This window comes from Macaca fascicularis, chromosome 16 (genome assembly GCF_037993035.2).
Source record: "Macaca fascicularis isolate 582-1 chromosome 16, T2T-MFA8v1.1".
NCBI classification, from domain to species: Eukaryota; Metazoa; Chordata; class Mammalia; order Primates; family Cercopithecidae; genus Macaca; species Macaca fascicularis.
This window is the reverse complement of record NC_088390.1, coordinates 10,688,216-10,705,009: the sequence shown is the minus strand read 5'-3', so window position 1 is coordinate 10,705,009 and position 16,794 is coordinate 10,688,216. Positions and strand designations below refer to the sequence as shown.

General features: G+C 48.2%; 1 long non-coding RNA gene across 5 annotated transcripts; it reads right to left on the bottom strand.

Moving 5' to 3' along the window:
* LOC102146472 (uncharacterized) lies at positions 1–11,158 on the bottom strand. 5 transcript variants are annotated; one of them, XR_012425284.1, is made up of 5 exons: positions 11,107–11,158; positions 10,679–10,770; positions 9,913–10,130; positions 1,954–2,039; positions 1–1,524 (listed from the first exon to the last, which is right to left on the bottom strand). It is a non-coding gene; the product is annotated as an uncharacterized lncRNA (long non-coding RNA). The 5 variants fall into 5 exon arrangements; XR_012425283.1 differs by lacking the exon at positions 9,913–10,130 and having other exon boundaries at positions 11,107–11,156; XR_010582275.2 differs by lacking the exon at positions 11,107–11,158 and having other exon boundaries at positions 10,679–10,903.
* Positions 11,159–16,794: the final 5,636 nt, after the last annotated feature.

The window sequence follows — 16,794 nt, the reverse complement described above, 5'->3', positions numbered from 1 at the left end:
CAAGGAGGGTAGACTCTTTATTTGGAACAGCTGAAGCCTTGATTTATGGTTGGCAGATGGCCCCCTTCTTAAGGACATGTGAGGGACACAGTTTCTAATAGCAGTAACATGTCCTTATGGGGGAAAACTAGTTGCAGTTTGCAGCCCGCCACCAGCTGGTGAGGGCAGCCTTTCATTTCTCCACGCCTGGATCACCCGACAGCTGAGAGCTTTAATAAAACAAGTGTGCCTAGGAATGTGGGGTGAGCGAGCCACTCAGAACACAGATGTCTTTTTACACCCCTATCAATAATCCCAGTGCTAAAAACAACAGCGGCTGGGAGGTTCTGAGGCTGCTTGCTGGATCTGAGCGGCGATCTGGTTACCCTCAGCCATGCCAAGACATTCTGGAGGCGCTCATGCCCCAACTGCAGGCCATCCGGAGCCAGGGGATGGCACAGATTGTTTTTATCTAAGGTGTTTCATGCTTGCCAAGGTAGTGAGGAGCACGAACTCCCAACTCCTGGGCTTTGATGAGTCTTCTTCGGGTGACGTTAAACGGGACATGGTCCTTGTTCAAAGTCCTGGGGAGATTTAGGAGGGGGATGATAGACACCCTTAGGTGGCCTTCATGGGGAAGCCTGGAGCAAGCTTGCTGAGAGAAGGGTAAAGCATATGGAGAGGTGTCACTGACATAGGACTCCTCAGTGACTCAGGGATAATGGAGACAAGGTAAGGTGAAGCCTCACACCTCAAGGAAGGTAAAGGAAATAAAACTTCCCCAATAAGAGTGATGAAAGAACACAACCAAACCAAGCCCATAGGGGTCCTGCGTGATAGAGGACGGTGACAGGGTGGCACGCTTTTACAGTCAGAGAACCAAAGAAAGCCCATCTTTTGGATTGAGTTCCTAGCAGGAAAAGCCAAGTGTTGGGGCAATCTATGTGGCCTTGGGGAAAACAAATTCTTTCTCTGTTGACTTTCTGCCTCCACATTTCGGTAATAAAGAGAGGATAATAAGGCAGAAGTGATTCCTGACAAATCTGTGAGCAACCCTTGGTTTTCTTCGCCTGGGGAGTGGGGGTGGCTGTTTGCAATTTACACTGCTCAGAAGCCTGAAGAGAGGATTGAGCGTCCTGGCAAAGGCCTGGTGGGGAGGGATGCTGCCGGGCGAAGCCAGGACACCGTTAGCAAAAAGCCCAGGGCCAGCCAGAGCTTCCTGCTCCAAACTTTACTCCTAGAAATTTCAGATCTGTGTTTCCTTATACATGTATTCATGCATCTGTCATTTACCAACTGCCTATGACATGCCCAGGAGCAGGGGATGGGAGAAGCAGAGATACCCAAGAAAGACTGGGGAGAGGGAACGAGGAAAGAGCTCTTAAAGCCCGAAGGCTCCGAATGAGGATGGGAGGAGGGGATGGAGGGAGATGTATTTCCAAACATGACCCAGCCTCGGCTCCAGAAGGGTGAGAAGATCATCCATAGCAGCTGTGCCTATTTTGGGCCTGGGGTCTCTGTCCCAAGAGCAACAGGTGTTGAGACCTGAAAGACAGGTGCATGTTTATTTTGAGGGCCTCATGGCATCATTTCCAGAAACGAAGACTAGCTTTTCAATTCATTATCTCCAGCTAGAATCATCCAATGTCTTCCTTTTCTGCTTCCCTAGTGGCCCACCAGCCTGTGGCTATCGGAGCCTGCCTCATCACACGGGCGCACCGAGGGGGACTTGCAGGTTTCTGGGAAGGGGAGAGGTTTGGGCTATGTGACCGTCTCTGGACTGGTGAGGGGTAAAGTACACATTCTCCTCTCAACCACATCCCCCTCCTGAGGAGGCCACACAGGAGAAAGTCAAGTCAGGAAGGAAGGAAGACAACGAGGTGGATACAAGCTGGCCTTCTCTTGCCACCCCACCCCAAGGTGGGTACCCCAGCACCTGTCTGTGCTGACAGAAAGACAACAGCAGCCACTCACAGAGAATTCTATCTAAACATGAGCATAATTTCCAGCACTGTCCCACGAGGTAGGCAGAGGCCATGAGCTTTCAGACGTGATGTTCCCTGTTGAAAAGCAGATTAAAAGGACATGAGGCCGGGCGCGGTGGCTCAAGCCTGTAATCCCAGCACTTTGGGAGGCCGAGACGGGTGGATCACAAGGTCAGGAGATCGAGACCATCCTGGCTAACCCGGTGAAACCCCATCTCTACTAAAAAATACAAAAAACTAGCTGGGTGAGGTGGCGGGCGCCTGTAGTCCCAGCTACTCGGGAGGCTGAGGCAGGAGAATGGCGTAAACCCGGGAGGCGGAGCTTGCAGTGAGCTGAGATCCGGCCACTGCACTCCAGCCTGGGCTACAGAGTGGGACTCCGTCTCAAAAAAAAAAAAAAAGAAAAAAGAAAAAGGAAGAAGTAGTTTTGGGCAGTCTCTTCCTGCATGTCATGGCTCAATTGAAACCACTTTTTGGCTTGTAAAGGCTGGCGATATGAAGATCTGGCGAGCTGGGGTACACATGGTTCAGCAGCCATTTGGCCCCAAAGTGTGTAGTGTTCAAGACAGACAATGTCACAGCTGAGTCCATTCAAGTTAGTTAATACTGCTTAGTCATCCTTAATCAAGCCTATTTGAAACACAACTCTGACCGGTCACTGCTCTCCCCAGACACTGTCAATGCCCCGCCCGGCCCACCAACAGTTTGGTACACTTGCCTCAGATGGATATTGGATTTTTTTTTTTTTTTTTTTTTTGAGACAGAGTCTCGCTCCGCTGGAGTGCAGTGCAGTGGCGCTGTCTCCACTCACTGCAACCTCTGCCTCCTGGGTTCAAGCGATTCTCCTGCCTCAGCCTCCCAAGTAGCTGGGACTACAGTAGGTGCACACCACCACACCCAGCTAATTTTCGTATTTTTAGTAGAGACAGGGTTTCACCATATTAGACAGGCTGGTCTCAACTCCTGACCTTGTGATCTGCCCGCCTCAGCCTCCCAAAGTGCTGGGATTACAGGCGTGGGCCACCACGCCCAGCCTCCTCAGATGGATGCTCAACCTGGCCTTCCACCTGTGCCTGCAGACATGGCTCCCCTTCGCTACTCCCGCCCAGCCACCTCCCCTCGAAATCTTAACACACCTCAGGCTGTCTTGGTCCTCCCCACCCACCAGTGGTTACGCCCCTATCCTTTGTGCACCTTTTTAGGGGCATTTTAAAAAACTCCCTCTACTCTCCCTGAGTAGTAGTCACGACTTACGCTGTCTTACTCACCTTTGTTTGTATCACAGTTCCTATTCCCAATGCTTTGTATTTTCAAAGCCACACACACAGTCATTGGAAGAACACTCAAGTAGGAATGAGAAAATCTGGGTTTCAGTCTTAACTCCTTTCAGTTTCTTTCACAATCTTTGTCATCTCAGTCTCCAGGTTTCTGGTTACTTACTTGAAAAAGGAGAGATCTGAACTATTTTAAGGGTTTCTAAACCTAGCTGGGCATCAGCATTGCCTGGTTTACTTTTTTTTCTTTGAGATGGAGTCTCACCCTGTTGCCCAGGCTGGAGTGCAGTGGTGTAATCTCGGCTCACTGCAACCTCCACCTCCGGGGTTCAAGCGATTCTCCTGCCTCAGCCTCCTAAGTAGCTGGGACTACAGGCGCCCACCACCACACCTGGCTAGTTTTTATATTTTTAGTAGAGACAGGGTTTCACCATATTAGCCAGGCTGGTCTCAAACTCCTGCCCTTGTGATCCACTTGCTTCGGCCTCCCAAAGTGCTGGGATTATAGGCGTGAACCACCATGCCTGGCTGCCTGGTTTACTTTTTAAAAAAATATTCAGAATTTAGGGCTGCACCGTTAGAGATTCTGATTCAATAGGTTGGGTTGGAGCTTGGGAATCTGCATTTATTTTTTTATTTTTTCTTTTTCTTTTTTTTTGAGACGGAGTCTCGCTCTGTCACCCAGGCTGGAGTGCAGTGGCGCTATTTCGGCTCACTGCAAGCTCCGCCTCCCGGGTTCATGCCATTCTCCTGCCTCAGCCTCCAGAGTAGCTGGGATTACAGGCGCCCACCACCACGCCCGGCTAATTTTTTGTATTTTTAGTAGAGACGGGGTTTCACTGTGTTAGCCAGGATGGTCTCGATCTCCTGACCTCGTGATCCGCCCGCCTCTCCCTGGTGATTCTAATGACCAGCCTAAAGGTAAACTTTTAGAGCAGTTGTTTTAAAAAGCAGATTCCTGGGCCCGAAGCCAGATCCACAAAACAGGAATTTCCAGAGGAGAGACTTGGTAACCTGCACAGTTAATAAGCCCCCACGTGACTTTCATTGCAAAGCTTGTCTGGGAAATGCAGACCTAGATCCCTGCTACACAAAGTTTTCCAAAGACCAGCAGTATTGTGTCACCTGGCAGCTTGTCAGAACTGCAGAGTCTCAGACTGCTTCCTAGGCCACTGGATCATAATCTTCATTCTAACGAGATCCCTGAGTGACCGGCTGGCACAGCGGGGTTTGAGAAGCATGGCTCAAAATCAGTGATTCTCAAACTTGAACATGCCTCGGAATGCTCTGCAGGGAATGTTGAATGAAACCCACCTCACCAGACCACACCTTCCAGGTTCTGATTCTCAGGTCTGGAGTGGGGCTCAAGGTTTTACAGTTCTAGCAAGTTCCCTGATGATACTGATGCTGCCGGTCCAGGGACCACCCTTTGAGAATCAGACCCTGGAGGATTTCTCAAAACTCCATGTCCAAGAGTGAAATCTCTCCATTCTGTTTTTTGTTTGTTTGTTTGTTTTCTCTTGCTAATCTACTCTGGCACTCAGGCACTCATAAAATCCTATTCGCCACCCTAGTGTCTAAGATTCTGGGAATTAATTAACAGTATCACCAAGTGCTAAGCTGTTGGCACAGACAGCACTTGTTATAAAAGTTTCCAGAAAATCAGTCTCGAGGCTGGGTGAGGACATCCACATGGAGAAGTCCTTTCCTCCTTCCTCTCCCTTGGATTGGATATGTGGTGGCTGGTGATGCTACTCCTGGGACTGTTATGTCCAAAGTGGCTGGGAGGCCAGGCGCGGTGGCTCACACCTGTAATCCCAGCACTTTGGGAGGCCGAGGTGGGTGGATCACCTGAGGTCAGGAGTTCGAGACCAGCCTGGTGAAACCCCAACTCTACTAAAAATACAACAATCAGCTGGGCATGGTGGTGGATGCCTATAATCCCAGCTACTCGGGAGACTGAGGTGGGAGAATCACTTGAACCCTGGAGGCGGAGGTTGCAGTGAGCCAAGATCATGCCATTGCACTCTGGCCTGGATGACAGAGTGAGACTCTGTCTGAGAAAGGAAAGAAAGAAGAAAGAAGAAAGAAAAGAAGGGAGGGAGGGAGGAAGGAAGGAAGAAGAGCGGGAGGGAGGGAGGGAAGGAAGGGGAGAGAAAGAGAGAGAGAGAGAATGAAAGAAGGAAAGTGAACCACAACACCCTGCTATAGCTTTAAGACTTTAAAACCCAGTCTTGGCAGGGGTCGGTGGCTCATGCCTGTAATCCCAGCACTTTGGGAGGTCAAGGTGGGCGGGTCATGAGGTCAAGAGATTGGGACCATGTTGACCAACATAATGAAACCCCATCTCTACTAAAAATACAAAAATTAGCCAGGCGTGGTGGTACGAGCCTGTAGTCCCAGCTACTCAGGAGGCTGAGGCAGGAGAATAGCTTGAACCTGGGAGGCGGAGCTTGCGGTGAGCCGAGATCGCGCCACTGCACTCCAGCCTGGCGACAGAGCAAGACTCCACCTCAAAAAAAAAAAAAAAAAAAAAAAAAGAAACTTCTCCCCACCACTTTCCGTTTCCAAAAAAAAAAAAAAAAAAAAGTGGCCTGGAGCTGCCAACAGGAGGCTGTTTTGTTGCTCGGAAGCTGATTTCTCACACCCGTCCCTGGAACTGGAAACTTGGGCACAAGTTCTGAAGAGTATGCAAGCCACAGAGACAGACGGTCTGTGCTGACCTTCCTGTTTCATAGATGAGGACAAGGAGGGGCAACTGCTTCCAGGTCACCCCATCTGCCTGTGGCTGTGCTAAGACTGTGCATGGCAATTTCCTGCCTGCCGGAAAAATCAGTCTCAGCAACACTGACTCTCACTTTCCTGCTCCTGCCTCATCTGTTCACGCAGCCTCCCTGCTGCCCCACCTCAGCGGACACCCGTGCAGCTGCCCAGGCAGAGGCTCGCGTGCTCCAGTGCTCTGGAAAACTCTCTCTCCCAGACCACTCCTGGCCCTCTCTGTTGCTCTGTCTGGCATCACCCTTCATGCCTTGGCACCAGAGCCTGCCACTAGGTGGCACTGCTGCTCTGCCAGGCATCCGGGTCTCCAGCCTGGCCTCACCCTGAGTGCTAAAGTTCTTGAGGTGTCAAAGCTGACCGGTGGCTCCTGCAAGGTGTGGGTGAAAAATAGAAGACTCCCTTACAGAAGTCCAGAGCCGTGCCGTGCCGCACCAGAGTAAAGGCAAGAGAAGTCATTTAGGCTCATAAAGGCAAGAACACCCATCCCGTCTTCATTGAAAACTTTGTTCATCATGGGTGTTTTTTGCACTAACCTCAATTTTAAAAAATATTGCAATACAATAGGATTAATTTTGATTACTGAGGGGTTTTTTGTTTGTTTTTGAGAGAGAGAGAGAGTCTCACTCTGTCACCCAGGCTGGAATGCAGTGGCGTCATCTTGGCTCACTGCAACTCCCACCTCCCAGGTTCAAGCAATTCTCCTACCTCGGCCTCCCTAGTAGCTAGGATTACCGGTGCACGGCACCACACCTGGCTAATTTTTGTATTTTTAGTAGAGACCAGGTTTTAGCATGTTGGCCAGGCTGGTCTTGAACTCCTGACCTCAGCTGATCCACCCACCTTGTCCTCGCAAAGTGCTGGGATTAAAGGCATGAGACACTGTGCCTGGCCTCGATTACTGAGGGTTTTTTGCAGTCCCCTTAGATTTGAGCCTGAAGAGGGTGCCTCACTTGCCTCCCTCTAGTCCTGGCACAGGCCGCAGCAATGTGGTTTGTGGTCCAGCATCTTGAAGAGTTATGACAATAGTTATTTTCTCTGTGAGATCCCAGTGCTGGGCTGGGGCAGATATGAGGGCAGCCACCATGCCTAGGGACAGAGGTGTTGGGCTGGGTCAGTTCACTGTCACTGGCTGGAGCCAATTCCCCGTAGGCCCCTTATTCTCCCTGTGAATCCCCTTCTGCCAGCCCATACCCTCAGGTCCCCAGAGAGTCCTGAATTCCAGACTGCCCCTGCCTGGCCACATGCTAAAGCCACTGCTATTGAAAGAGAGAGGTCTCTGGCCCCCACCAAGCGTGTCGCCCTGCTTTCTGGAGCACTCCCCTGCCCTCTGTGTGGCTGGAGTAAATTCACTTCCCGGGTGAGTTAAAGGCCTGTAACTCCTTCACGGGCACTGTTTAAGCTCCTGTTTCTTCTCTCTGTTTGTAGAGGGACCTATTTTATTTTATTTTATTTTGTCTCTATCTTAATGAGCTGGTATGTTTTGTAGCTTCTGGTGACATCTCTTTTAATGCTCCTACTTTCTCTCCGTGCGTTCAGTCTCCCCCTCCAGAGTACAGTGAAAAAAGATAAAGTGATACAATCTGCCCACCGAATCCACAGAAATGTCAGGGTCTAAGCACTCGGTCACTCCGAATCTTGGCTTACAGCCACCTGAGGAGCTTTCAAAAATCCCAATGCCCAGGTCCCACCCAAGACCGATTAAATCAGAATATCCGGAAGTGCAGCCCCAGGCCTCGGTAGATTGCAATACCCTAACTCTCCAGATGAAAACAATACCCGGCCAAGGGTGGGAACCAGCGCACCAAAAACAGGCCTGGGTTTTACAGAGCCAAGGCTGTCACCTGCAGTCAGGAGTGGGTACTGCAGCCCACTGGTAGGATCACAGACTGGGAGAGCTGAACATCAAAGGCTTTCCTGGAGGGTGGGGTGCAATCACGACCCGCAGCAGCTTCAACCTCCCAGGCTCAAGCGATCCTCCTGCCTCAGCCTCTGGGACTACAGGTGCACACCACCATGCTTCTTGTTTTGTTTTGTTTTGTTTGTTTGCTTTGGTTTTTTTTTCTTTGTTTGAGACAGAGTCTCACTCTGTCGCCCAGGCTGGAGTGCAGTGGCACGATCTCGGCTCACTGCGAGTTCCACCTCCCAGGTTCACGCCATTCTCCTGCCTCAGCTGGGAAGGAGTAGCTGGGACTACAGGCGCCCGCCACCACGCCCGGCTAATTTTTTTTTTTTTAATTTTTAGTAGAGATAGGGTTACACCGTGTTAGCCAGGATGGTCTCAATCTCCTGACCTCGTGATCCGCTCATCTCGGCCTCCCAAAGTGCTGGGATTACAGGCGTGAGCCACCCCACCTGGCCGCACACCACCATGCTTTAAATTTTTTTTTTTTTTTTTGGTAGAGACAGAGTCTCACTATGTTGCCCAGGCTGGTCTTGAACTCCTGGGCCCAAATGATCCTCCAGCCTCAAGCCTCTCAAAGTGCTAGAATTACAGGCATGAGCCACAGCACCCTGCCGTAGCTTTAAGACTTTAAAACCGAATCTTCTCCCCACCACTGACTCTCCTGTATAAACATCCCAGTAACTTCCAATGCAAGCTCTTTCAAAGTTATCCCACTTTTTCCAGCAGAGGGCAGCCCCTCCTGGCTAGCAATATGCTTTGTCACACAGCTGAACTCCCTTTTGAGAGCTCCACCTCCTGGCCCTGGGTCTGGGCGCTCGAGATACACATGGAATAAACCTGCTCTCTTGGATCTTCCAGGGTGGTTAGACAGCCACCATACTCCTATGAACCCCTGTTCTCTCAAGGTGAAGGAGCTCCAGTTCCTATACCCTGCCCCCTCCTTCCTAGACCAGCAAGATCCCTTCATCAGGGATGACACCCAGAATTTAGTCTACAATTTAAAAAAGAATTATAGAGATAATATATGCTCATATTAAAAATATATTTGTAAAACATAAAATAGAAAGTGTCCCTCCCTGTCCATTCTCCTCAATCCCACTATCTGAGGGATGGGGTGGGGTAAGGTGGGGAGGTCCCATCGTTAACAGATTGGTGGCACCCAGAACTGAATGTCATATTCTATCTATCTATCTATCTATCTATCTATCTATCTATCTATCTATCTTCTATTTTTTGAGATAGGATCTTATTCTCTCACCCAGGCTGGAGTGCAATGGCGCCATCTCAGCTCACAGCAGCCTGGACCTCCCTGGCTCAGGCGTTCCTCCTGCTTCAGCCTCCCCAGTAGCTGGGACCACAAGCACGCGGCACTACATCTGGATACTTTTAAAAATTTTTTTGTACAGACAGGGTCTCACTATGATGCCCAGGCTCGTCTCGAACTCCTGGGCTCAAGAAATCCTGCCCTGTCAGCTTCCCAAAGTGCTGGAATTACAGGTGTGAGCCATCACACCCAGCTGAATGTCATATTCTTGCAGCAAGAGTGAGTTCCTCTCTGAGCCTCAGTTTCCTCCTCTGTAACATGTGAATAATTATAGTACTTGCCCTAAAGGATTTCTGCTACGAAGCAAATACAAGGCCCTGCATGATGCCTATCACATGTTATAACCGTAACTGCATTGTCTCAGACAATGGGTGGAACCAGATGGAGTCTTGAAGTACATTGACTTTTCCTGCTTATTACACTCACATCACAGCAGAACTGGGTTCATGTGGGTTAGTAAAATTAGTCCTAAAGCCCCAATGCTGAGGACATCCACTAAGTAATGAGGAAAAGGAGCTCCCACACCAATCCTTTTAAACTGAGGTGCAGTTGATGGAAATGACCACCAGAGGGCAGGGCTGGGTCACTTATGAGGGGAATCACTTTACGGTCCGTCAAATGCAGGCCCACCAGGGTAGCTGCTGTGGAGGCTGCCTCAATTCTAACCACCTTGAGTTGAGTCTGGGGGTGTCCTGTCTGCTAATCTGCCCAGGTCTGAGCTCAGCAGAGTCCCTTAGTGTCAGGTTATCCAAAAGTGGATGTGCCCAGACTCTTCTCTGGTTCCCATCTGCAATGGAGGGTCACTGCAACATCTTCAGACTCCAGTTCTGACGTCCCACCACAGGTCCTGCACCTGCATCGCGCCCCTTCCACTCACTCGCCTGCACCTGTGGCAAAGCAATCGTAAATGACAGCATTTCCCGCCAAGCGTGGCCTGAGAATCTTTCTGGGCGTCTCACGCCAGACCGTGGCTACCGACGGCTCAGTGACATCAGCGGCACCGTCATTCAGCAGATATTTCTGGTACCTCTATGTGCCAAGCACTGTTCTACTTGACATCCCTTCCCTGGCCCAAGTCAGGCCTAAATCAAGGGTCGGTTTCTCTGACACAGACTGAAATTTCTTGGTCTCTCCAAATTCAGAATGAACCTGGGCTGCTCTCTGCAAGGGTGCCCCCCGCACTTACGGGCTTACCCTGACAACAGACATAAGATGAGAAACCCCCAAAGCTGAAATTCCCATACTATACTCGTAGTTGGACCCTGCCATGCTCCCTTAGCCAAATTCAGAAGAGTAACCACTCTCTCCCTGCCAAAGTTGACTCATCTAACCTCAAATAACCCCCATAAGAGTCTGACCCAGAGCTGAGACAATGCTCTAAATCAGACTCTTCTTCCTTCACCCTATTCTTACCAAGAAGTGAAGAAATACTCACAGAGACTCTACTTCCCACGACGGGTTAGATGTCAAACATCCTCTCCCTTCGAACATCCAAATGCTGTTGGAGTTGGCAGACACGTGCTGTGCCTGCGGGTTTGCATTTAAGAATGTTTTGAGAATGTTTGCTCCTCAAGGAAAAGAAGGGAAAATGTTCTTGTAGGATTATGCAATTTTAGAGAAAGGGAAGCTGAGCAGGTCCTTGATATGAGCACTGCAGACTATTTTCAGAAAGGGGAGAGGAAGGATACAAGGAATCAAAGTGTTTAACGCTGCTTAGATCAGACAGATCACAAAATATTTGTGGGGGATTTATCACTAAGATGGAATTTAGCTGACTGCATGGTATAAGATGCTGAAGATAGCCATGCAAGAAGAAACGATTTCAGCCTGTTTAATCACTCCAGGAGAAAGGCAGAGACATACCAGAGAGGCTCGCAGCGGAGTGACCTTATGAGGCTGAGTCAAGCGAAGGCGTGAGGGCTGAGGCCTGATCTCATTTATGTACCTATGAGCCAACTTTGCAGAAATGGGGGGACCAGAAAGGAAATGATGGTTAACATGAGAGTTCAGGAATCAGAAGACAAAGTGTTCAGCAGTCACCTGGTGACCCAGCCACAGAGCCCAGAGGGAGCCACGTGCACGTTAATGGGCCATGGAATCTATAAGAGGCAAACAGGGGCCCTATCTAAATATTTCTTGAGGTTGCCATGAGCTTGGCACAATGCCAATCATAATAATCCTAAATCGTAAAGAAAAAGTAACATGCTACTAACTGCACTCTGTTTAAGAGGATAGGAAACACAAAAGACCACGCATTGTATGAGTCTATGTTTGTAAAATGCTCAGAATAGGCAAATCCACAGAGAAAGAGATGATTGGTTTCCAGAAGGTGAGAGAAGGGAAGAATGGAGAGTGAGTGCTTAATGAGTATGGAGTTTCTTTTGGGGGTGTTGAAATGCCCTAAAATTAGCTTGTGGTGATGGCTGCACATCTCAGAGAATATACTGTACTAAAAACCACTGAACTTTTAATAGGTGAGTGTTATGGCATGTGAAATGTGTCTCCTCAAGCTGTAAAATAAAGAGGAGAGGGAGGTATGTAATACGTCTTCTAAATATCCCATTAGAAATTACTTCAAACCTCAACAGCATAAGGGGATTAGATTCATTTACCTGGAGAATTCAGCATGGGAAATTTCATTCTCAGGTAATGCTAGAAAAATGAGGTGTTTCTGTATAATCGTCAGAGTTGAATTCAGTAAAGTAGAAAGATTAGAGAAAGAAAATGTAAAATGTACCCCCAATTCCGCAGAAATGCAGATTCTTACAGATGGGACTCAGAAGATCACATGGCCATTCAGATCTAATCTCTTATTTAATGGAAGAAAGAACAGTCTAAAACAGCACAAAAGATCTGAAAATAAAAATAGTCTCAAAATAGTCTCTTTTGTATCCCAGTTCATCCATGCCTCTCCCTAAAGTAAGCAGTGTTTGCAGTTTCTTGTACGTCCTTCCATGAATGTTCTGTTCACATACAGGTACCTACACACACACACACACACACACACACACACACACTCTTCCCCTACAGTCTAGTCAGACTGAAGGTGTAGGAGAAAAAATAAATTAATTAATTTCAAAGAAGAGCTTCCTGAATACATGAGCAAGTCCTCAGAGTTACTCTTTTTTTTTTTTTTGAGACGGAGTCTCACTGTGTTGCCCAGGCTAGAGTGCAGTGGCGTGATCTCGGCTCACTGCCAGTGCCACCTCCTGGGTTCACGTCATTCTCCTGCCTCAGCCTCCTGAGTAGCTGGGACTACAGGCGCCCACCACCACGCCCGGCTAATGTTTTATATTTTTTGTAGAGATGGGGTTTCACCGTGTTAGCCAGGATGGTCTCGATCTCTTGACCTCGTGATCTGCCCACCTCAGCCTCCCAATTCTCTAACCTGTTTACATGGTAGAAGCACTTCCTTTTATTTAAACACACTTAGAAACGAGCAGGGAGTGGCGGAGCCTCACACATTTATGCCTGCAGTCAGAGGTTGGCAACCTATTCGCATGTGAGTGACCCTGAGTGACACATCACTGCTCAAGTCAGTGACCTAAAAAGATGTGCAATGCGCACAGCTCCGTTTGGACCTGCAGCGGCACCTTCCACACTTTTCTCTAGACAAACACCGCCTCCTAGGCCGCAAAATACATCTCTGTTTCTCCTATCCTAGGTTTATATGGAAGCCCTCAAGTTATACTATGAGGGGGTGGAAGACAGAGATGGTATGTGGAGGATTATGGCTGACATGCACGGATGGAAGCTTCCATTTCCACGGGGGAGAATGCAGCCCTGGCAAGATGCACAGGGAAGGGGGTTAAATCTGTGCACGGTGGTTAAGCAGTCAAGGCGCTGTCAAGAAAATCACTGTTGGGTACATTCGAGGGGGCAAGGGTGACATAATCACAAGGTTCCGCTTCAAGATTGGCTTCAGGATCAACTATAAAGTGAAATATTTGTCTGGCAGGTAATGTGTAGTTCAACACAAGAACAAGGCTATTGCCTTGAAATATGGTACCGAAATAGAAGGAATACGGTCTCCAGCTTGCAAAGTCCCCTTGAAGATTCTTCACCCTCCGAAGTATTTTTAGTCACGGTAATTGTAGATGGTGGGCAAAGTGCTACAGCCCTCAAAATAAGATGGCTCTTGAAAATGTAAGGTCAGCAAATGCCATCTCCGTAAGTCAAGCCTGCAAGAAGGATGGGATTAGCTGTCTACAGGGCAGCTTTCCAGAAGTAACCCGTCTTGCAGAGTGATTTGGAGTGACCTTGCAGAGGAGATTAAAGTGTTTCTCTTGAGTATGTCATTAGCAAGCGGCAAAACAATCCAACACTTAAGAAACTGTGTGTTGTGGTAACAAGAGTGCAAACGGCAAGGTGGTGGTCGTATGAGTATTTGCAAAGGGGAAGTTGGAAAATGAAAATCTATCAGTGTGTCACCAGGAGGTCCAACACCCACTTGGATTCTGGATGACTGATCCTGACACTTTACATAAAAACAGGCTTACGGAAAAGGAGGTCCAGCCATCAGACCTTCAGAGTTTGAAGAAAATTGCACATAAGGAGCTTCAACTTTTGGCCGGGTGCAGTGGTTCATGACTGTAATCCCAGCACTTTGGGAGGCTGAGGTGGGAGGATCACCTGAGGTCAGGAGTTCGAGACCAGCCTAGCCAACACGGTGAAAGCCCATCTGTACAAAAATACAAAAATTAGCTGGGTGTGATGGTGGGTGCCTGTAATCCCAGCTACTGGGGTGGCTGAGGCGGGAGAATTGCTTGAACCCAGGAGGCGGAGGTTGCAGTGAGCCGAGATCTCACCATTGCACTCCAACCTGGGTGACACAGCGAGACTCTGGTCTCCAAAAAAAAAAAAAAGATCCAACTTTTATTCTGTGCTCACCAAGTGACCTTCTGATATTGTTTACCACAAAGAGAATGCTCTGGAACAGAGTTTGGTTTCACTTCCTAGACCCAGAAGAGTTCCCTTAAGAAGCTAATCATCAACTAGAATTCTGGTAGAACACTCAGTGCCTTGTGAGTTTGGTTAGTATGAACCAATTTCTGACCACTTGATTAATTCCAGATGCCCTAATAAATCACATTCCTGAACTCCAACCTATCATTCTCTCATCTAACATTTATTGAGCAGCTACTGTCTACCAAGCTCTATGGTAAGGACTGGTAAAACCCAGATAAAGGACACAGCCTCTGCCCTCAGGGAGCTTCCAGACCACTGTTGACCCAATCCTGGAGTGTGAGTAAACATCATCACGCTTGTTAGGGCTGAGCCTGAAAGGGATAATGAGCCTCCTCCACTGTTATGGAATCAGAACTTCCTTTGCATTTACAGTCTACCCATGAGATCAGAAAATCAGTCAACCTTAGGTCTGAAAGGAACCTCAGACATCACCTTATTTAGTGACTCTCAATGCTAGCTACGCATGACAATCACTGGAGGAGCTTTCAAAAAATACTGATGCTGGCCGGGCAAGGTGCCTCACACCTGTAATCCCAGCACTTTGGGAGGCAGAGGAGGGTGGATCACCTGAGGTCAGGAGTTCAAGACCAGCCTGACTAACATGGTGAAACTCCGTCTCTACTAAAAATACAAAATTAGCCAGGCGTGGTGGCGCATGCCTGTAACCCCAGCTACTCAAGAGGCTGAGGCAGGAGAATTGCTTGAAGCCGGGAGGTGGAGGTTGCAGTGAGCCGAGACCACACCATTGTACTTCAGCCTGGGCAACAAGAGCGAAATTCCTTCTCAAAAAAAAAAAAAAAAAAAAAAACTGATGCCTGGTATAACCCTGTCCCTACCCCAAGTTGTTAATGAAATTGATTTGAAGAGGGCCCCAGATGCCAGCATTTTTCATATTTGTCCAGGTGACTCAAAGGTGAAGGCAGGGCTGAGAATCCCTGATCTAGTCCAATACCTGGATTTTCCAGGGGCTAAACTGAGACCCAAGGAACTGAAAGAATGTGCCCAAACAAAGTTCACTCACATTAATTCAGGGGCTTATCTGAGACCTTAAATCAGAGTGTGCTTGGCTTCAGTCAATGTCTCCTAGATCTAGTCATTTAAACACAATCCTCACAACACAGTCACAGCCACCTGCATCTCTATGTAGTTTTTAATTAATTAATTTATTTACTTATTTTGAGACAGAGTCTCACTCTGTCACCTAGGCTAGAGTGCAGTGGCGTGATCTCGGCTCCCTGCAACCTCCGCCTCTGGGGTTCAAGTGATTCTCCTGCCTCAGCCTCCTGAGTAGCTGGGAATACAGGCATGCGCCACCACACCCGGCCGCCCGGCTAATTTTTGTATTTTTAGTGGAGATGGGGTTTCACCATGTTGGCCAGGCTGTTCTTGAACTCCTGACCTCAAGTGATCCGCTCACCTCGGCCTCCCAAAGTGCTGGGATTACAAGTGTGAGCCACTGCGCCTGGTCTCTATGTACTTTTTTAAAAAAATGATTTTTAAAACATAATGCTGTTTAGCCTTGTCTTCAGCAATAAAATCTGTAAAATACACCTTAAAATTAAGGACAATTAAGATGCGATGGACTTCGCAGTCGACCAGCTTAGCTCCTGCTGTGCATCACGCCTTGTGCATGTATCACACCTCGAAACACAGAAGACTGAGGTACTGGGAGTGCTGGGAAGACTTGGGAAGGTCTAGGGCGGGTGTTGTAGACCTTTGTCCTGAGTCACTCACACATGGGGCTGCAGCAGCTGCAGGTGACCACAGGTACCGGGGAGCGGCTTGACCCTCATGGAGTCTGTCCGTCCTTGGCAGCACTCAAATCCTCACACGGGGGTTAATGATGGGATTGGAGTGAGGAAGGAGGGGGTGACAACCAGAGGATTCATTTTACCTCTCCTGGAAAGGCTACAGGTCACCCTGTACCAACAGACTATTAAAATGAAGCTGCGTATCCATCACCTGGAATCTGCTGATACAAACAGGCTGAAATTGATCTAGCAGGAGGGGAAAATACCATTACAGAAGGCTCATAAAGTCACAGCGCAGGGATGCAGCTTACGCTGGAGGCCATCTTTCAGCCTGGGTTTAAAGATTCAGAATTTTAAATGTATTATTCTACTTATCAGGACTTATTTTCTTTTTTGAATAAGCGCATTAATCTTGATAGGTTGTTTCATATATTCTAAAGCGATACGCAATATTCTGAGAGAAAGGAGAGAAAAAACAACATATTCACCCATCTCCCTCTCAGTTCAGCTTCAAGATAAGTTAGTTATCTGAGTTTGAACAAATTCTCCATTATCAGGGCTTTAATTAAGAGGTTTCCCAGTTTTTAAATTTGGGAGAAGAGCGATGAAAGGAAGTGAAGAATTTATACTCAGGTAAAATGAGACGACCTGGAATCCTTATCTAAACCAACCAATCTAAAGAAAACCTAAGACTTTGTTCATGTCTCTTTTTCTCTCTCACTTTTATATTTAAAAAGACTGTTCAACCAACCAATTTCCTAGCAATTCCACTCCTGGGAAAGTCCCTTGGATGGATTCTGATTCAAGTGCGCAAGAAGACATAAAGAAAGAT